The sequence below is a fragment of the Lampetra fluviatilis genome, chromosome 27 (genome assembly GCF_964198595.1).
Source record: "Lampetra fluviatilis chromosome 27, kcLamFluv1.1, whole genome shotgun sequence".
Lineage (NCBI taxonomy): Eukaryota > Metazoa > Chordata > Hyperoartia > Petromyzontiformes > Petromyzontidae > Lampetra > Lampetra fluviatilis.
In genome coordinates, this window is record NC_136301.1 from 6,807,839 (window position 1) to 6,829,396 (window position 21,558).

Below are 21,558 nucleotides of genomic sequence, written 5' to 3' on the forward strand. Positions count from 1 at the left end.
ATCATTGAGGTTTATTAGTAATAAATCTGTATTTTGCGACCCCCACTGCCACTGTGTAGCATATTATGACGTGCCAGGGACTCTATGAGATGATAGGACAATAGTCTGAGTCCATAATTGGCGAAAAGTAACGGCAAAGCGGTTAAAAGTGACTCAGAATTGTGCGCAGTTGCGTCTACAGTCTACACGACTTCCCTGCAGGCATCAATACCTTCAGCGAGTGCGATGCCGATCACACGACGCGGTTCGAATTCGACCCTCGATCGATAGCTGCGCCATCGCCGCACACGCCTCGAATAAAAATCAAGGGACAAGTCCTCACTTACTAACAACTCCTCTATCATTTTTCATAGCTGGAGGGGTTGCCCCCCCCCCACTACCTGAAAATCCTGGCTCCGCCATTGCCTGCGACGTATTTTTTTTCCTTTTCAGAATAAGAATCAATTTAATTACCACCGGAGGAATCCGATGAGCTACAGAGCTCTTTTCTTGTCCACAGATGTCCAGTATTTCCCAGAAGGCCCGCGGCGCTCTCGACGACTGAATTTTCTGAGCGCTACTTAATTTTTTGCCGCTTCGAGCGGCTTAGGCGGAATCGCGGCTCAGGGAATTTCCAGCGATGACTAAACACACCGCCCAGCGCACGGTCGTCTCGCTCGTCCGACGCGCGCGAGTGGGGGGGGGGTTCCGTGCGTCTCCAACCGCACGGTAACAATTCTAAGCCGTGCCTTACGGCTGACTTCTCCCCAGTCTCCAACCTTCAAGGATTCTGAGATAAAATGGGCGAGAATGGAGGGAAGGAGAGAGAGGGAGAGGGGGGAAAAACCCAACGGCAGGCAATGAATCATGCTCCATGCATTTCATCCTCTTGTAGCAGACAACGGGGGGCGGAAGGGGGGTGGGCGCGTGGGAGGAGAGCGAGTGGGGGGGGAAGGCAAGAAAGGCAAGCGTCCGTAGCGAAGTCTACTTCATCATCGACATAAAAACACACGGCAGCATACAGGAGGAAATAAAGTGGCATTACTTCATTACAGAAACGTGTTTACAACGACGCCGACTATTACTGCCGCTGCAGTGTTTAACTCTGCCAATTGTTTACCCCCCATCCCCTCGCTGGGGAAAGATTCACTGAGCCGCGACTCTTTTTGTTGTGTTGTGTTTTTGTTTTGTTTCGGGAGGGTCCTGCTCTTTTGGGGACGTTTTAGCAAATGCCACTCGAGATAGAGGTTGGCTTCGCGTGGTTGGCGGTCGAAAATAAAAATAAAAACCTGGAGAAACCGGAGATAAATTCACCACGCAAAACGGAGATAACCCACCACGCAAAACGACGGGGATGGGGGAGCGAGGGTTGACGATCCGCACCTCAGACTCGGCAGAGATCGATCCTGACAAAATCCTAGCCGCAACATCTCCAGACATCTCCCAGCCTGAGATCTCCCAGCCTGAGATCTCCTAGCCTGAAATCTCGTCACATCTCCTAGCCTGACATCAACTGACATCTTCTAGCCTGAGATCTCCTAGCCTGAAATCTCCTGACATCTCCTAGCCTGACATCTCCTGACATCTCCTAGCCTGAGATCTCCTAGCCTGAAATCTCCTGACATCTCCTAGCCTGACATCTCCTGACATCTCCTAGCCTGAGACCTCCTAGCCTGAAATCTCCTGACATCTCCTAGCCTGACATCTGCTGACATCTCCTAGCCTGAGATCTCCTAGCCTGAGATCTCCTAGCCTGAAATCTCCTAGCCTGAAATCTCCTAGCCTGAAATCTCCTGACATCTCCTAGCCTGACATCTCCTGACATCTCCTAGCCTGACATCTCCTGACATCTCCTAGCCTGACATTCTTCTACCCTGACATCTCCTAGCCGCAACCGCAGCCGCCTTGCCACGACAACAACCTTCCCTCGCTTCTCACCCACTCCAAGACCTCACCACTCCGGTGACTTGGCTCACTGTTGTAAATAAGCATATTGTGGTCACTTGAGTTCTATGAAACTATGAACGATTTTTTTTTCTACCAGCTAAGGCCCACTGAGCTATAGGAGCTCTTATTCAGAAGCGACCTACGCTGATCACAAACGACAGCTCAACCAAGTGGCTTATCATCGTGCGGAAATTTACAGCAGCCCAAATACTCTAAAGGCGTGGCGTTGATTCTTAACGTGGAGGGGAAAACCGGAGGACCCGGAGAAAAATCCACGCGACCACGGGGAGAGAGAGAGAGACACGCAAACTCCAATATATAGGGGTCAGGGTCGGGATCGAACCCACGACTTCCTGTATAGCAGGCGAGGTAGTAAACATCTCAGCACCATGGTGCCCCTGTTGCAAACATGGCTATCGTGGTCTATTGAGTTCTCACTTGGCGAGAGAAAACACACTCACCCATGTCCCCAGCTTGCACGACTCGTTGCAGCGATTCTATTTTGTGGGGTGGTGGTTGGGTGGCTGTTGGGTGGTTGTTGGGTGGTTGTTGGGTGGTTGTTGGGTGGTTGTTGGGTGGTTGTTGGGTGGTGGTTGGGTGGTGGTTGGGTGGTGGTTGGGTGGTTGTTGGGTGGTGGTTGGGTAATGGTTGGGTGGTTGTTGGGTGGTTGTTGGGTGGTTGTTGGGTGGTGGTTTGGTGGTGGTTGGGTGGTTGTTGGGTGGTTGTTGGGTGGTGGTTGGGTGGTGGTTGGGTGGTTGTTGGGTGGTTGTTGGGTGGTGGTTGGGTGGTGGTTGGGTGGTGGTTGGGTGGTGATTGGGTGGTTGTTGGGTGGTTGTTGGGTGGTGGTTGGGTGGTGGTTGGGTGGTGATTGGGTGGTGGTTGGGTGGTTGTTGGGTGGTTGTTGGGTGGTGGTTGGATGGTTGTTGGGTGGTGGTTGGGTGGTGGTTGGGTGGTGATTGGGTGGTGGTTGGGTGGTTGTTGGGTGGTTGTTGGGTGGTTGTTGGGTGGTGGTTGGGTGGTGGTTGGGTGGTGATTGGGTGGTGGTTGGGTGGTTGTTGGGTGGTTGTTGGGTGGTTGTTGGGTGGTGGTTGGGTGGTGGTTGGGTGGTGATTGGGTGGTGGTTGGGTGGTTGTTGGGTGGTTGTTGGGTGGTTGTTGGGTGGTGGTTGGGTGGTTGTAAAGGAACATTTCTGGCTTTGTTTTGGTAAAACTTTAGAGAGTGAGCCTTCATATGTTAGTTGCAGAGCAAATATAAAAATGTCTACTTGACACGATATTTGAAAACAAAATTAATCACCCCTATCGATATCTCCACGTTGGCAAAATTTGACAATGAACCGTGATACAAACCCTCCGATTATGATGTAACAACTGGATTATCTCCGCTTCAGGAAACCTGGCACAACAAATATCAAGGAAAAAAGAAAGCGGTGATCGTTTCATTTAACCGAGCGGAAAAGTAAACACTTTAATTTCTGTTTTTATATCTGCTCAGACAATAGTAAAAGTCACCGCCTCACCGACAAACTTGCCACCACGCACCACTCTGCTGGGAATTCTTTAAAACGTCGCCGGGAAAACAAAACGGGTAGATCGAGCGCGCTCAACCCGTGGGTGTCACCCACAAAGTAATACAAGAAAGTGATTTTGTAAAAAAAAAAAATTGAAGTGAAGTGTGAACCGTTCCCAAACGCATACATTTCAGAGACACCTCTCGTCCGGTTCAGTCCCGATTACACCTCGCCCATGCCACCCACTGCGTAGCTTCCTTCAGACGGGGGCACACGTTTTGCACCCGCAGACACAACTCCCGAGGTTCTGCCACACATCAAGGGCCATCTAGCAAGATTCTCTCCGCAAACTTGCGCCGGCAAAAAGCCACAACACAAAACCAGTTCCGTCTCATTCACGCGGCAAAGTTTCTTTTCTTTTGGCAATTTGCCTGCAGTCGTGGGTGGGGTGCCACAAAGCCACTTTGAGAATGAAAAACTAAGGCCAAGTTCAGGGCGAGGCCTGGGGCCTCCCGGCACCTCGCGGTGACGTCGCCGCCTCAACGGATTTGGGGAATGCGCCACACGTGCGTACGTGCGTGTACGTGTTGCGTACGTTGAATTTCTTTCGCGCCGTACGTAGCCGACCGCGCTAAGCGGAACCCACGCGGCACGCCGGGGTGGCGGGGGGCCCCCGCGCCGGCCGCCCCACCCTGCCACCCGCGGCGCCGATGTGGAGTCCTGCGATTCCCTCCGCCCGAATCATCGCAGCTCACGAATCGCAGGGAAATTCTGCAAAACGCGGCTCACGAATCGCAGGGAAATTCTGCAAAACGCGGCTCAGGAATTGCAGGAACTGCAAAACGCAGCTCACAAATCGCAGGGAGATTCTGCAAAACGCGGCTCAGGAAATGGCACGGATATTCTACAAACTCTGTGGATCTGACCCCGAGGCTTGATCTAGCACAGGGGTCGGCAACCAAAGCAACGAGAGGAGCCATTATTTTTTGTTGTTTGAATTCGGTCGGTAAAAAAAAAACGAAAACCTTTCAAGAGCCGCAATGGACGTGAGTGAATACGAGACGGCAGTCCGTAATAAACGGCATCACGAAACTGTCCTTAATGAGCCCGCAGGTTGCCGACCCGCCCGTTGCCCGAGCACCAACCCCACGTTGTGACGCATTCCGGCGCGCGTGCGGATCGAGACGCTGGCTCCCTGCAAGTGGAATGAAGGAAGGCCCCCCCCCCACACACGCCACCCCCCTGCCACCTCCCCTCTGTCAACAGCAGTCGGCGGAATGTGTCCCGGATCCCACAGACACAGCCGTCGTACCGACACGACAGTGTGGACCGACAGCCAAAAGCACCCCATTCATCGTGCCCCTTCACCCTCGGGTGGCATGCGCGTATCGCAAACTTTTGCATGTCCTCCACGTACGCGTGCCGAACTTGTTTCGCACCGCGCGGAGCCAACTGCGCGCGGTCCGTGCCACGCCGCGTCTTCTGCCCCCGCTGCATTCGGCTGACCTATAGCCGACCGCGCGCAACAATTTTCGGCACCGAACTCTCCCGGCCAGGTGACGCGGGCAGCGCGTGGTGTGACGTGGGCAGCGTGTGGTGTGACGTGGGCAGCGCGTGGTGTGACGCGGGCAGCGTGTGGTGTGACGTGGGCAGCGTGTGGTGTGACGCGGGCAGCGTGTGGTGTGACGTGGGCAGCGTGTGGTGTGACGCGGGCAGCGTGTGGTGTGACGTGGGCAGCGTGTGGTGTGACGCGGGCAGCGCATGGTGTGACGTGGGCAGCGCGTGGTGTGACGTGGGCAGCGCATGGTGTGACGTGGGCAGCGCATGGTGTGACGTGGGCAGCGTGTGGTGTGACGTGGGCAGCGTGTGGTGTGACGTGGGCAGCATGTGGTGTGACGTGGGCAGCGTGTGGTGTGACGTGGGCAGCGTGTGGTGTGACGTGGGCAGCGCATGGTGTGACGTGGGCAGCGCGTGGTGTGACGTGGGCAGCGCGTGGTGTGACGTGGGCAGCGTGTGGTGTGACGTGGGCAGCACGTGGTGTGACGCGGGCAGCGCGTGGTGTGACGTGGGCAGCGTGTGGTGTGACGTGGGCAGCGTGTCACGCACGTCCTCCTGTTGCTCTCATCCAATACGGGGCCTTGTTTTGGCACGGCGGTCTTCAACTATCGGGCTCCGCGTGCGCCCGCGACCGCTGCCACCACCGCCGCGTACCCCAGAGGTCGATCAATACGCTCATCACTGTGATCACCAGGCCACCAATTACACGCATGCTCCCTCCAAGGTGGAAACTCTTCAACAGCAAAAAATGAAAGATTTCATTTTCTGTTTGGCGTTTTTTTTTTGTTAAGACCAGTTCGCTCGCAGAAGACAATGGAATAAACAATATTTTTCAAAAACTTTTTTTTAAACACGCTTTAATGAAATGTACCGGACTAGTAATGGAAGAAGTCAACGACTCCAGGAAATGGCCCCGAGGCTTGCCATAATGTAAGGGGGCCGTGGTTATTTACAGCCAACGTCAGTTGACCGTGGACAATTAGACCCAAGCCGAAACATAACATATACAAAATAATGCTTAAAATTTGATTTTTTTATTTTTAATGATAGAATATAGTATTGTCATCAGTATGACATAAGTATACCAAGGTTGCAGTCGATACCACATTGCGAAGTGGGTTAAAATAGAGTTACAAGATTTGAGGATACAACAGACAGAGTGAGTTAATAAAAAGGGGTGTAAAATAAAATAAAAAGGATGAGAGAGCCCTGGAATTACCGCAGAGTCAATTTGAGCGTCGCGAATTAAGAGCAAGCGCTCACGATCCCCAAAAGTGTGCCTTGGGCTCCGAGCCCCGTGAACCGAGGCTGAACAATTGTAATTATTACTGGAGAGTTGCATTATTTACGGGCGCCAACTCACCGCTTAAGCACACGCGTGGGCGTCGCGTGCAGATGTAGGCAAAAGGTAAAGCTCCCCCGTATAACCTGCAACAGAATGTTTGCGGCAAGTGCGGTTAACGAGCACCTCCGAAGGCCGGCACTGTGGCACACGAAGGGGTGGGTGGCCAACACCACGCCCGGCCGCCTTCGTCTCCCCAGTGGCGATGTTTACGCACCGCACCCGGTACTCATTTGAGGTTGAGTCGACTTAGGGGAAGGGCCAGGACCGGTTCAGGCAATCGTGACCGGTGGTTTGCCGTGAGCGGGAATTGAACTCGGGTCGCCGGGTTCGTGGAGCAGCGCGCTAACCGCTACCCCACCGCTCCCCACAATGCAGAAGCACGCGACATCCCACGCGCCGTCCTGTGCGACGTCACACGCTACGTCCTGCGCGACGTCAACCGCCGATGCGTTTGGGCCGTGGCAGAGGCATGGGGGTCAGCGGATTGAGGGGGGCGGGGGGGGTCTCTGCGAGATGCCTGCAGGTCACCGGCTGTGACGGAGCTTCTCCAGGTCACAGGTCAAAGGTCACCTTGGTGGAGTCTCCCAGCGGCGCACTCTACCTCATGGACTCATTCCTCCGTTGCGATAACCTTGTTGTTGTTGTTTGCTCTGGTGCCGTTTCTTAATTTGTTTAGTCACTTTATATTTTTGCTTGGCAGTAGGCTTTTCATTTGCTCAGTGTGCGTGTGTATGTGCGTGCGTGTATGTGCGTGTGTGTGTGTGCGTGGCTTTTTTCGTGACGTGCGTAGCCAACGCGCGTACGTGGGATTTGGTCCTCATATATAATTAATGTACAGAATTGTGGGATGCTGTTGGCACGAATGACACTGCTATATAAAATGTAAGTATTGTTATTGTATAACTATTATTATTATTTAGGGTCACTACATTGCGCGCTTTCAGATTCTGCTTCTGTGGCCGTCTGGAACGCTCTTCCTTCCGATATCAGGAAGCCACTGGGAGATGGCGCACTTTGAAATCATCGAGGTTGTAAACTCGCTTGCAATGTATGAACCGGCTCTGGACAATTCTCTCACCCTCACCGACACGCACTGACCGGCGCGGTGAAGTATGGTCAAACCACCACTCGCCCCCCCCAATAACAGAGACGCCATGGGAAGGCTTTCATCCAGCAGTGGACAAACAAAGGCTTGTGAATTACCATTACTATTTCTTATCAGTAATAATGATAATAATAAGGATCTATGTTCAACTAGGTGGAAGTACTGTAATGAGATGTTTGACCAATTAAATTAACTAGCAACAAGGATCTAGGATCGCGATTGAAAAGTATCTGGATTAGATCTAGAATTTCTTTCTCACCGCTTTTCGCGTTCAGTCTTTCGTCCTTCCCCCGCACGTCCGCGATTAGCACGGTTGGCTACGCACGGCGCGAAAGGAGTTCAGCGTCCGTGCGTACCCTGGACACATCTCTGCAAGTCCGATTTCTGTCAGGCTCACAAATACTTCAGCCGCGTTGTCATCACCGTACAGCGGCCGTGAGCGTGGAGTTGCGCATCCATGACTCCCATCAGCGATGCTGAATGTGTTTTTTTTTGTTTACCAGCCAGTTAATTTCAGCATCTGCCCAGATCCGCTAATTATGGGGCAAAACGAGCTGCTGTCTTCCCCACGTACCACGCAACACCCAATTATTTAGTTGATACCCCCCCACCACCCTCACCTCCATCCCAATCTGGCATTTTTAAATTCATCCCTCCCGCTAAAGCTCACCACCATCGCCGCAATTCTCTTGACATCCTCAACTGAAAAAGCATACGGCATCAATCGACGTGGCCCAAGTCCTCACGCGGGGCGAGCGCGATTTTGCACGGCGCAGCGACAGCGACGGTGACAACGGCGATAACAACGGGACTAGACAAATGAATCGCAGCATTTGTTTTGCGCCTTTCGCCCCGAGCGTCGTGCTGACAGCGGCACATTGCGGACGCTCGCGACAGCGACGCTCGAAGCTCGCGCCGGATTTACCCACAAGACTTTGCCGGCGTGCAACAAAACCGTCCCAAGTCATGTACAGCATCTATTATTTACCCTCTGCTGACAGGACCCCGTGGCTTTATTCAGCACAGACCGTCACCGTCACCGCGCCGCCGATCCCCCCCAGAGGTCACAAACGGGTTTTGATTCCTTACCCGTACCCGTACCCGGCCGCACCAGGGTCGCAAATGGGTACCCGTACCCGTACTTGGCCGGGTACGGGTACCCGTTCCGTACCCGTACCCGTACCATACCCGAAATGAGTGACAAACGGTGACTCACCAGTGACTCACGGCCTACGCGTACCCGGCCGCACCAGGGTCACAAACGGCTACCCGTACCCGGCCAGGTAGCCGGGTATCGGGTACGGTACGGGTATCGGGTACCCGGTTGCGACCTCTGATCCCCCCCCACCTCGGGGGGGCCGCCGCCTTGTCCAAAACGCATCAACGCGACCCTCTCCATCGCACGAGCTCGCGGCCGCTCGAGCGATCAGGATCGGGTCGTCTGCAGTCCGGGGGTTTGTCGCACGTGGGCGACTCCGGCACCGTCGCCCGCCGGCAGGTCAACCGGTGGCTCTGCACCGCCCAAAGGTCAACCGGTGGCTCTGCACCGCCGGCAGCTCAACCGGTGGCTCTGCACCGCCCAAAGGTCAACCGGTGGCTCTGCACCGCCGGCAGGTCAACCAGTGGCTCTGCACTGCCCAAAGGTCAACCGGTGGCTCTGCACCGCCCGCAGGTCAACCGGTGGCTCTGCACCGCCCGCAGGTCAACCGGTGGCTCTGCACCGCCCAAAGGTCAACCGGTGGCTCTGCACCGCCCAAAGGTCAACCGGTGGCTCTGCACCGCCCAAAGGTCAACCGGTGGCTCTGTACCACCCAAAGGTCAACCGGTGGCTCTGCACCGCCGGCGCCCGGGCGCTGCATGTTGCGCCCCCGCGTCCCTCTCTCGACCCTCATCCGAATCATACCCCAACTGTGTAAGCGCTGCCCAATTATTTAGTTGATACCCCCCCCCAACCCACCCTCTTCTCCATCCCAATCTGGCGTTTTTCAATTCGTCCCTCCCGCTAAAGCTCACCGCCATCGCCGCAATTCTCTCGACTTCCCTCAACTGAAAAAGCGGACGGCATCAATTGACGTGGCCCAAGTCCTCACGCGGGGCGTGCGCAATTCACGCAGCGACAGCGACGGTGACAACGGCCATAACAACGGGAACAGACAAATGAATCGCACATCCGACCCTGGAGAGAGGGATGTTCGAAGTGAATGGGCCACATCGCACTCTGGCGAGCTGTATTTGAACCGGGTCCCCTGGTTCTTTCTCCCCACACAACCCCCCCGACCCCCCCCCCCCGACACCTTCAAACAATCGCCACGATGACCCGGCTTGCTGGGGCGGCCTTCACGTCAGCAGCGGATCGACAAAAGGGGGGGGCTGCGAGTTATTATTAGTCGTTGTACGCCCCGGCCACTGCCATCACGTGGTTCGCATTGACAGAGACAGAATGCCAACTGATATGTCTGTTCCCCCAGCGCCTATTTATACCCCGTATCGTTGCACCGACGCAATTATCTCTGACGAAAGCGGCATGCAGATTGCAATGTTGTTTGTAGATATTTCACGCCGGAGAAATGTCACCGCCGATGCCGCCCCCCCCCCCATCGCCGCCCCGCCAGGCTGCTATGCGGCAGAACTCTTTCCTGTCGGCCTTCCTCTTGTTCCCGAACCCTTCTTATCCGCAGGGTTGTCGAGCGAGGGTCCACAAATTCCCGAAGCCGTTTAGATTCGCGGACGCCTCGGAGGGTCCACGGGCGGGAGCTGCCGTCGCGTCGTGCCGGAGGTCGCCAGGTGCAATTCCACGTTCCGGCACGGAAGTCGCGCGGCGGTGGGGTGAAGCATGGGTAACGCTCGCCTCCGCCGGCGCATCCGGCCAGCGTCGCAGAGCGGACCAGATTCCCTCTCAAAGTCGCTCCAGTGGAGGCCCCACGATGACAAGGGCAAGCAATATGCGGGGGCTGCATACCGACCTTTGTGTCGTCGGAGGCGGTGGCCCAGTGGTCGGGGCGCTGTGCCATGAACCTGGCCCAGAGGTTGCAAACGGGTTTTGATTCCTTACCCGTACCCGGCCGCACCAGGGTCGCAAACGGCTACCCGTACCCTACCCGGCCGGGTACGGGTACCCGTTCCCTACCCGTACCCGTACCCTACCCGAAATAAGTGACAAACGGTTACTCACCAGTGACTCACGGCCTACCCGTACCCGTACCCGGCTGGGTACGGGTAGCCGGGTATCGGGTAGGGTACGGGTATCGGGTACCCGGTTGCGACCTCTGACCTGGCCACCACAGTTCGATGCCCGGCCACGGCTAACATCAGCGGCAAACGATATCCGAATCAGTAGTGGCACACCCCACTTCGCCAACCCGCAACGACCGGCGTGGCGACGAATGTGCAAACAACAACCCGTGACCGACGTCGAATTCCAGCAGTGGATTGTACAAAAGTCTGAGAATTATTAACGATTCACAATTTTTTTTTTTACCAGGTAAGGCCCACTTAGCTGTACAGCTCTTTTTCAGAAGCGACCCGGCCACAAGTGATAGCTCAACAAAGTGGCTTATCGTGTGGAAATTCATAGAAGCCAAATGCTCTAAACACCTGTTTCTAAATTTGGTGGCTAGGAGATGTTAACTACCTCGCCTGGTATACAGGAGGTCGTGAGTTCCCTCCGGTTTTTCCCTCTACATTTACAATCAAGGTCATGCGTTTAAGAGGATTTCGCTGCTGTAAATTCCCACACAATTTATCAGCCACTCCGTTGAGCCATATTATTTGCGAACGCTCGAACGCACGGTGGTAACACAAACGCACCAACCGACTGGGCGCATCCGTGTGACGGCGTGTGCGCGCGTTATATACTTTACGTGGCCTCGAAAGCACACCGAACAGCCTGGCACAAGCAGCTCAGTTGGGGCCTTACCTGATAAAGTAAAGATAGTAAAGTCACGTAGAAGGTAAATAATAAAATAATAAAAATTTCAACATAATAAAATAAAATTCTCACGACGTTTCGGCCACAACGCAAGCAGCTGTCCTCAGGTGAAGAAATAGAGCTGTCGGGAAGACAGCGTCTTAATGAACACCGCCAAGCTTGGCAGCGCCCTTGAAGCTGGGTGGGAGGAGGAGAGAGCCTTGACAAAGGAGTTACCATATCAACGTCGTGAGAATTTAATGTTTTATTTGTATTCTTTTATTATTTCCCTTCTGCGTGACTTTACCGAAAGAACCAAGAATATGAATCCCTGCAGTCATGAAAGCTTTAAATCGAAATAGTAGTAATAGTTGTGCTGTAAGCCATGACGAAGCTGCGGGAACAGCGTGGCAGTGCGACACTTAAAACTACAACTGTGGGCCCCAGACTCTCTTGGAACCATCTCCCACGAGGTGTCAGGATCTCAGAGTCTGTGGCCATATTTATAAAGCTCGTCTTAAATCTCATCTGTACACTTTTTCAACTTTTAAGCAAACGAGTAAGCGGCTTTTACCGTTTGTTAGTTTTTTTAGTTTCACGAGTTCTCGTCACGCCGATTACTGTCGCTGTGTTTTGTACGGCACTCTGACATCCTTGACGAAATCTGCTTTATAAATGTAATTATTATTTTTCGATTTAAAGCTTTCGTGACTGCAGGGATTCATCTTCTTGGTTCTTTGACAGACCTGCTCTCTACCTGAGGACGGCTGCTTGCGTTGTGGCCGAAACGTCGTGAGAATTATTTTATTATGTTTTATTTTTATTATTTTATTATTTCCCTTCTACGTGACTTTACCGAAAGAACCAAGAAGAAGAATTATTATTATTATTAATGTGCACCCGCTCAACAACGTGGTTAGAAATTGTGTTTATAAAGCCAATTACAGTCATACCTCGGTATACGAGCGCTTTGGAATACGTCGCATTTGGTATACGTCGTGTTTTGACGAGAAAAAATGTTTCGATTTAAAGCTTTCGTGACTGCAGGGATTCATCTTCTTGGTTCTTTCGGTAAAGTCACGCTGTCTTTCTGACAGACCTGTTCTTCACCTGAGGACGGCTGCTTGCGTTGTGGCCGAAACGTCGTGAGAATTATTTTATTATGTTTTATTTTTATCATTTTATTATTTCCATTCTACGTGACTTTACCGAAAGAACCAAGAAGGAGAAAAAATGTCTTGGGATACGACGTCTTGCTTGGGATACGACGTCTTGCTTGGGATACGACGCGCTTGCTAGAACTTGTGTGGGTGAGGATGAGTCACCGCATACCCACGTAGACCCCGTTCACAACTGAAACAAAGCGCCGCTCCTCAGTCTGGCTGTAGAGTAGATCTTGTTCAGTGCACAAGCCTTGCTGGACAGGTTTTTTAGTAAAACTCTAACCTGGCGAGCCTCAACCAGGTCCAAGTTAAGAAAAAAAAATGTTCAGCTTCCTGAAGTTAATGGAAGGGAACTCTCCTTCCAAAAAATAACATCTCCTCCTCCCCCTCCCCTTCATCACCACCATCCTCGTAGGCTATCAACTCCTCTCAGTAAGGTACAGTGACGTTCAATTAAATTTTTATTTCAATTTATTTTAATTTATTTATGCATTTATTTCAATTTATGTATGCATTTTAGTAATACGTAGTGTCTAAATTATTTTATACAGCCCCATTAATGTATAATATGCCATGTAAAATATCATTTCTTATACTCTGGAACGGATTCTTTCCTTTCCCATTATTTCTTACGGGAAAAATTCGCTTGGTATACGTCATTTTCGGTACAAGTCCTACCTCCTGGAACGAATTAACGACATACACCGAGGTACCACTGTACCCGCTTCATCTGCGATCCTCCACCAACTACTGCAAAACGTGTAAGTTTAACTCGTACGTTTACGCGATTGACGCGTAGGTTTGACTCGTGCGTTAGATGCGTGCGTTCGACGAGTATGTTCGACGCGTTCGTTGGACGTGTAAGTCCGACGCGTGTGTTGACGCGTACGTTCACGCGTGCGTTCATGCGTGCGCTCGACACGTACGTGGGACGCATACGTTCGACACGTGCGTTCCCGCGGCCGCGTGGTGTTCCGGCTCGAGCTGCGTGTCCAACGTTCCTTCTCCCGAAGCTTTCGCCGGGCACCGCGCGGGGGACACGTTCACCGACGTCAGCCCGTGAGGAATCCCGCGTACGTCTGACGCGCACCTCCGATTGGCACGGCCGGCTACGTACGGCGCGAAAGAAGTTCAACGTACGAACATCCCGCAGTCGTCGTGATACGTGGCAAAACGCTTGAGAGAAGACACACTCAGCAATCAGCCCGACACCTGCGCTCCGCACGGCCGGCTACGTACGGCGCGAAAGAGGTTCAACGTACGTACGTGCACACAGCCCAACGGGGGAAGCCACGCACAGATCGCCGCGTGATTTTTCTGTCTCTGGCCTGCTTCGTCGTCGCGATGAACGGAGCCATCGGTGCAACAACAAAATCGAAGGGGGGGGGTAAACACTTTCCCACATCTCGAGTTACACGCTCTGTTTTCTACCCACCCCCCCGCTCCTCCGTTCTTATGCAACGGCTCCGGTTAGAATTTTTCCCCACAAAGTCTGAGTGGCAACGAAACTTCTCCGCGCTCGTACGACAGCGACGCAACCGCACGCAAGAGCGCGGCGGGCACCCGCGTCACGCGAACGCTCGGGCAGCGTGCGTACAGAGTTATCGGAGGGCACGCGGATTGATGCTCGTGCGCTCGCTCACGCTCGAGAAGATGGGCAGAAGCGGTCCGCTCAAAATTGCATTTGCACGCGCGTACGCGTAATGCGCGCGCGCGCTCAAACGTACGGCGGCAACACAAACGCGCCGGCCTGAGTGGGCGCATACGCGCGACAGCGGTGTGCGTGTGTTGTAGGTCACGTGGGCTCAAAAGGACAGCTAGCCTGGCACGAGCGCTGTGGTGGACCGAATGGGGTCGATTGCTGTTGTTACAATTGAGTATTTGACATAGCAGGACGACGTATGCATGGGAGGGGCGTCGTTTGGCGTGCCGATGCAGTGCTCGGCGCAGACGTTGTCGGCTACTTTGATCTACCGAGAATCCTGACATACAGACTCATGTCAAGAGGGCGTATCGGATGAGTGCCGCAAGGTCTGCGAAATATTCATCACGTGGAAATTCCCAGCAGCCAAATACACTAAACGCGTGATGTCGATTCTAAATGTGGAGGGAAAAACAGCAGGGCCCGGAGAAAAATCCACGCGACCACGGGGAGAGAGACACACAAACTCCAAATATACAGCAGGCGTCAGGGTCGGCAACGAACCCACGACCTCCTGCATACCGGGCGAGGTAGTTAACATCTCGCCATCGTGACGCAATAGCAGCATGAAAGTACAGTACAGAAATATATTTTGTATGCACTTACCACAATGTATACCCCTGCCACATGACATCGAATTCCGAGCAAGAATGGGTTGTTTTGAATTTGTTTACGTTGTACAGTATGTCATGGGCTCCCACGATCCATGCTTCCACTGGAAGCCGCTACATTCATTACAATGGGTGGAGCAAAGCATCTCTCGAACCGTGACCCGGCGTTGGGCTGACACTCACGACCTCCTGTATACCAGGAGAGGTAGTTAACATCTCCTAGCCACCGTGATGATGATGAGAGACACGCAAACTCCAAATATACAGCAGCAGGCGTCAGTGTCGGGATCGAATCCACGTCCCTCCTGTATACCTGGCGAGGTAGTCAACATTTCCTAGCCACCGTGATGATGATAGAAAGAGAGACACACAGACTCCAAATATACAGCAGCAGGCGTCGTCATGGTCAGGATCGCACCCACGACCTCCTGTATACCTGGCGAGGTAGTTAACATCTCCTAGCCACCATGATGATGATAGAAAGAGACACGCAAACACCAAATATACAACAGCAGGCGTGATGGTCGGGATTGCACCCACAACCTCCTGTATACCTGGCGAGGTAGTTAACATCTCCTAGCCACCGTGGCGCCCCCACTCCGTCAGCTCCATCCGCGGTTTCTGCGACGCGGTTCCTTCTCTCGCACGGCTGCCCTCCGGAGCTATGGCACCTTCTGTCATCCGCCTTCTGGCACGACGCGCGGACCCTCGCTCAAATGACGACGCTCGTCAGCGTGCTGTGGAGGCCTCGGGGCTTCGTGCATATCAAATGCGACGACGACGCGCACAAGCAAGTTTCGCAGCCTCGTCTACTGAGAAATTCACGCAGCTCCTTGCCTCTCTCTCTCTCTCACACGGCTGTCATTTGTTTCTCGTGACAAGCCTTACTTAATTGGTTGCGTCGGGTGGTGGAGGCTTTGAGGACACATGTATAGTAATAGGTTTTTACCCTTTCAACTGGTACAAAAACTGACACCTTTATAAAAGGCATCATGTTTGCAATAACCACAACACAAGCAGTCGAAATGCAAAAATAAACAACTCTGATGATGAAAATGATATGCACTGTCCTTGAAGTTGATTGGTCCACACCCGAGACAGCTTTTCTTAGAAACTAGTCTCCATTGGTGTTGGACCAGATGACGCCAAAAAGCGTACCAGTTGAAAAGGTAAAAACCTATTACTATATTTTGCCACTGGTAAAGGAGGTCTCATAGTGACACATGTATACTTATGCGATCTGTCCCGAAACAAAAAACTGCTTCATTACGAATGATATCGGTTGCGAAAGCCTACTATCGCCACCACTGCTACGTGTTCAACGGAGAAATTAACAACGCTATTTCCGCGCAATGATGTTGCTGACACCGGTGAACGATTACAAAATTGAAGAACATTTCCAAAAACGTATATTTTTGTTTATGTAATGTGCCCAAAGTTACTGGACCGCCGGCCTACTGCTTAAAAAGCCTCATTAGACTAACGATCGTTGACACATTTTTTTTATAAATCAAGACGATGCCGGTGGAGCCATCGCCAGAATTACCGATTTGAACCGTTGCCCACGCATCTTACCCATTGACGGAATCAGTCTCACAAGAAAGGTGACGCATTTTTTATTGTCTAAAGTCAGTGACAATTGAGCAATGATTAAATAGGAGGTGCGGAGCAGAAACCAATCAATACAACAATAACCGTTCGTTGGCTTCTCAAGAATTTGAGAACCATACAAAAAACGTGGGAAAATTTTTTAAAGGGTTAAAGAACAAAAAGGGGCGATATCGACCTCACGGGATTCCGTGCAAACACTTTAAAAGAGTCGGGGACCGCCGATATGCGCGGACGAGATGGAGCTGGAGAGAGCGAATCAGCCGCGAGGAACAAATCTCCGCGGTGATAGCGGGGCCTCGGGCAGCGGCGATAGGAAGACCCCGACAGTGACGCAAAAGCGGCCGCAGTCAAACGGCCGCAGCACTTTACGGCTACGCACGCACACGCGCACGCACGCACGCATGCACGCACGCATGCACGCACGGGGACGCACACAGCCACCATTGGGCCCCAACCAAGGGTGGCACAGTCGGGTTTTTTACAATCGGGTTTAATTGTCTTTTTATATTAAACCCGATCATCTGAGATTGGGAAAATTCCGGTTTAATTGGTTCTAATTGCAGAACCGCACTTCTCAACGATGGGATTCATCCATTCCAAGCTCAGGAACTCACTGGCGGTGCCCACGATTGTGGAGGAGAAGCTCGTGTTCATCACGACCAACCTGCCCGCCGCATTCTACGACTACCCCGTGCCCGACGGCCCCGAGTACGATAGCAGCACCGACGAGGAAGCAGCCTAAGCTTTGGATCAGAGTTTCGTATTCATTAAACCAGGTTTTAATTCCCCGAAATCGAGTTTAATTGGATTAAAGAAAAAACCCGATGCCTGCAGCTGGAAAAATCAGGTTTTTTCCAAAAGTGGTCGCGTGCGCCGCCGATGGACTTTCTCCTCACCAAACAAGGCATTTGGGAATTTAAACAACACAAAAAAGATAAAGGTGCAGCCCTTCAATACTCTATGTGAGGAACGAAACAGGAGGAGGATTTCTCCGCAAATCTGGCTGTATGCCTGATGATGCCGGTTGTAATTACCGGCGAAACGTCGTACTCCGATTGTAAATGTTGCGGATTGGCTCTCCAACACACCGGTGTGCTGTACTAGTATACTACACTACTATACACTACACTATACACTACACTACTATACACAACACTATACACTACACTACTATACACTACACTATACACGACTACACTACACACTAGTGCTGTACTAGTGACGAATTGGCCACGTTTTGTTTACGTGACAAACCTTACTAATTGGCTGTGTCGGGTGGTGGCGGGTTTTAACGACGCGTTTACGTTCACGCGATCTCACCCAAAACAAACCTCTATCATGGCCTTCAATCGTCTGTTTGCCCCGTTGCTGGCAGACAGACGGCCCTCGCCTAGAAAGGCCCTCAAGAGGTCGTTTGGTCTGCACTGCCATGCGCACCTCCGTCGAGACGTCTCGGGAGAACCAGAAATCTCTACGTTCACTGGAGGAGAAAATCCGATGAGCTACAAAGCGTTTTTTTTTGCACAGTTCTCCATTACCGGGTGGGTCAGAAAAAAATTCAAGTCAGAAACGGAAGGACCCACGGCTTCGCCCCCTAACACGCGCGACCTGCCGCTGATTGGGGCGAGCGCCGGGTGGAAGGTCGAACAACCGCGGCCTGCCGCTGTTTCGACCGTTCCCGTCGGGGGGGTGGGGGGGCCGAACCGGCAACCGCGGGATCGGGAGCCCAGCGTGCCGCCAACCACCGCAACCCGCGGCACCGTCGGGCAAAATCCACCGCAAGGTGCAATTCGGGGGCAAGGTGAGGCACCAGAATTGTGGGTGGTCGGCGGGGAGGACTACGAGGCGGGGAGGGTGAAGCCGGATGTACCGGCGTTTGAGGACAGCTCGTGGTCAGGTATTTGGATGGTGATGGCCTCAAATAGCCGGGTTAGCCAAGGCGCAGGGCAGGCAAGCTGTACCGAAAGACGGCTCGGTAATTGGAAAGCCGAAAGGGTGATGATGCCCCGAGATTGCAATGTACGCACGCGCGTTGAACTGCGTTCGCGCCATACGCGGCCAAACCATGCAGATCGAGCAGCTTTGCCATAGCAATAAGACATCCGCAGCGGTACCAACGTACCAGCCCACGAATAAACCAAGAAATACTCTCAAGTTGAGTTCTGGCCGCTGCAGACACCGCTGCTGTCTTTAGGGAACGATGCGCGTGCCCATTTCATCAAAGTCCCCGAAAGGTGAGCCACAAACGTCGCTCTAATCAATAAAAAAAAATTCAAAACCACAAGACAAAGATCCCCCATATAGCCTGTAATAGACTGTCGGGGCAAGTGCTGTTCGCGAGCACCTATGAAGGCCGGCACGGCACACGAGGGGGTGGGTGGCCAAAACCACGCCCGGCCGTCTTTGTCTCTCTAGTGGCGGTTTACACATCGCACCAGGTACTCATTTGAGGATGAGTCGACCTAGGGGAGGCCTAGGACCTGCTCAGATAATCGTCACACTGGTGTGGGCCGTGAGCGGGAATTGGAACCCGGGTCGCCAGGTTCGTAGCGCAATTTGCTAACCGCTACACTACCACTTCCCACTCAATAATAATTATCACTCTATATACACACACACACTCACATTTTTCCATCATCTTTCAAAAGCAGTATCAGTACCCAAGGGTATGATCTTCCACGAAGCTCATGGTCCACCCTAAACCGCAACCGCTGAACAAACCATGGCAGTAGATGCGGATTACCAGATGCACAAATGTAAAATTAAAAACTCTACGGTAGTGGTGGTGCGATTGTGGCCATCCAGAAGACACCATAGATTACAACGTGTAACGACGCTATCATGCTCCGATCCACAAACACAGCGATGATGATGATGACGATGCATTCCGCTGGTTTTCTGGGCTTGTCCACCTGAATGTGAAACTGTAGTTGCTGCTCTGCATCTACATCAGCTGCATGGAAGAAGAACATGGACTCAGCACTGCACCATAGACTCAGCACTGCCCAGACTCAGCACTAAAATCCAAAGACTCAACACTGCAGTCCATAGACTCAACACTGCAGTCCATAGACAAACACGAAGGAGACATCGCAGCGATTCACTCCGCTGCACCTGACGCGGTTATCCGAGGCTTGACCACCTTGAATGTGAAACTGTGGTCCGTTGCTCTGCATCCACGTCAGCGGCCGTGAGACGAGAAGAAGCAGCATCAGCAACCACAAGAAAGCCCGACAAGATTTACAATCCACTGAGCGTGGCATATAGCCACGCTCATGTTGACTGGCCGGGGTTCGAGGTAACCGACTGCAACAATTTCAACACCTTGACGGCAGCGATACGCCCGCGTTAACAGGGCTGCCTGCTCGCCGCCGTTAACTCCCCACGTACGGGGGCAAATCCATCTTGTAGATACATCGAACTCACGACCGTTCAGTTGCGAGCTGAGCGCTTTGGCGCGGCTCCACTCAAGCGTTGCATTGGCAGGAATCACGAAAGCCACACTCACTCACGGCCCGATACGCGAGCGTGTTTTCAGTCGTTTTAACACCGTTGCCACCTTACGCGTTCCTCAATCGCGTTGACGCAATCAACCATGCGAGATTGTTACCTCATTAAGCGAGATGTTAACGGCCTCGCCTGGTATACGGGAAGTCGTGGGTTCAATCCCGACCCTGACGCCTGCTGCTGTATATTTGGAGTTTGAATTGGTCTCTCTATCATCACCACGGTGGCTAGGAGATGTTAACTACCTCGCCTGGTATACAGGAGGTCGTAGGTTCGATCCCGACCCAGACGCCTGCTGCTGTATATTTTGAGTTTGCGTGTCTCTCTCTCTCCCCGTGGTCGCGTGGGATTTTTTTCGGGTCCTCCGGTTTTCATCCAACACATTTAGAATCAACGTCACGCGTTCAGAGCGCTTGGCTGCTATACATTTCCACGTAATGATAGGCCACTTCACTGAGCAATCATTTGTGGCCAGGTCACTTCTGAAACAGAGAAATATAGAGCTCAGTGGGCGTTACCTGGTAAAATAAAAAAAATATATATTTATACTGCCCGTGGTGACAGATGACCGCTGAGGAAACACAATGGTGAAAACGGTCCCGGCAAGATGCGCGCGCTCGAAATTCCTCGAAGAGACACGAAGCAAAACTCGCGCGCGTGCGAGGACGAACATACGAACATGGCATCACGATAGCGTCGAGCATCCACGCTCGCCTCGAACCGGGCGTCAAACCCACTCGGCGATGGGCGCCCAATTTTTGCCTCCAAAAGTTACGGGCCCCTCGCTGCGGAACGACGGCTCAAGAGATGGTGCGCGATCCCGATGAATGGGGGCCGATGAATGGGTCGCTTTATTCCGGTGCGCATGTGGCAGCAATATGGATTAGATCTGCGCGGGGCTGCGGGGCCGTTCGGTTTTAGCACAATCCCAGCCGTCGCGCCCGGGCAGTGGGCAAAAAGTGGCAGCTGACAACGATGGGTTTTCGGTTGCGACAGCGCAGACGACAATGACAGCCTTCAGGACAAGTCAGGCCCCGACTGTACCGCGCGGAGGCTCGGCCACTTTCACCGTCTGCGCCGAATTGCACAAGGCACCGAAGGGAGTGCTAATTTAATGCACGAGAATCGAACGCAAGGCAGACGGGTCAATGAACGCGCGCTTACAAACGCACCCAAAACACACGAGGATGCCTTTGCACACAGGCGACACTCTTTGCACGAGGTCCGTTGCAGTGGGTTTGTGCAATCATTTGGTGGATGGTATCAACAATAACAAACAAAAAATCCCACAAACAAAAAAACCTGATTCCTCCTTCAATTTATAACGTCCTTTCCCATCCTAAAAGAAGCAGATGCTTCTAAAATGACGTACACCGCCACCCCCCCTCTGCCAATATATCCTCCACCAACGTCACCAGACACCGCCCTGAAAACCTACCAAACGCCACTTACAACAATGGAGTGAATTATAAAACACAGAAAATAAATGCAACCCCCCCCCCCCCTATTATTCACACGGCGCTGTGGGGAGGGCTGCATCTCCATGCATCCCTTTCTCCATCAGATGACATCCATGCATCATTGTCCAGGGCCGGCTGTCCATTAGCACCTGTC

The 21,558-nt window shown here is 52.7% G+C and overlaps 1 protein-coding gene across 5 annotated transcripts in view; it reads right to left on the minus strand.

Moving 5' to 3' along the window:
• Window positions 1–21,558, minus strand: part of DAGLA (diacylglycerol lipase alpha) — a 103,604-nt gene that overhangs the window by 80,134 nt on the left and 1,912 nt on the right. The window contains exon 1 of one of the 5 annotated variants that reach the window (XM_078869156.1): window positions 3,446–3,496. The exons of the other annotated variants lie outside the window; for them this stretch is intronic. The gene's annotated coding sequence lies outside the window, so the exon portion shown is untranslated. Of the gene's footprint in view, window positions 1–3,445; window positions 3,497–21,558 lie in introns of those variants that run through there. 5 annotated transcript variants of the gene reach the window in all.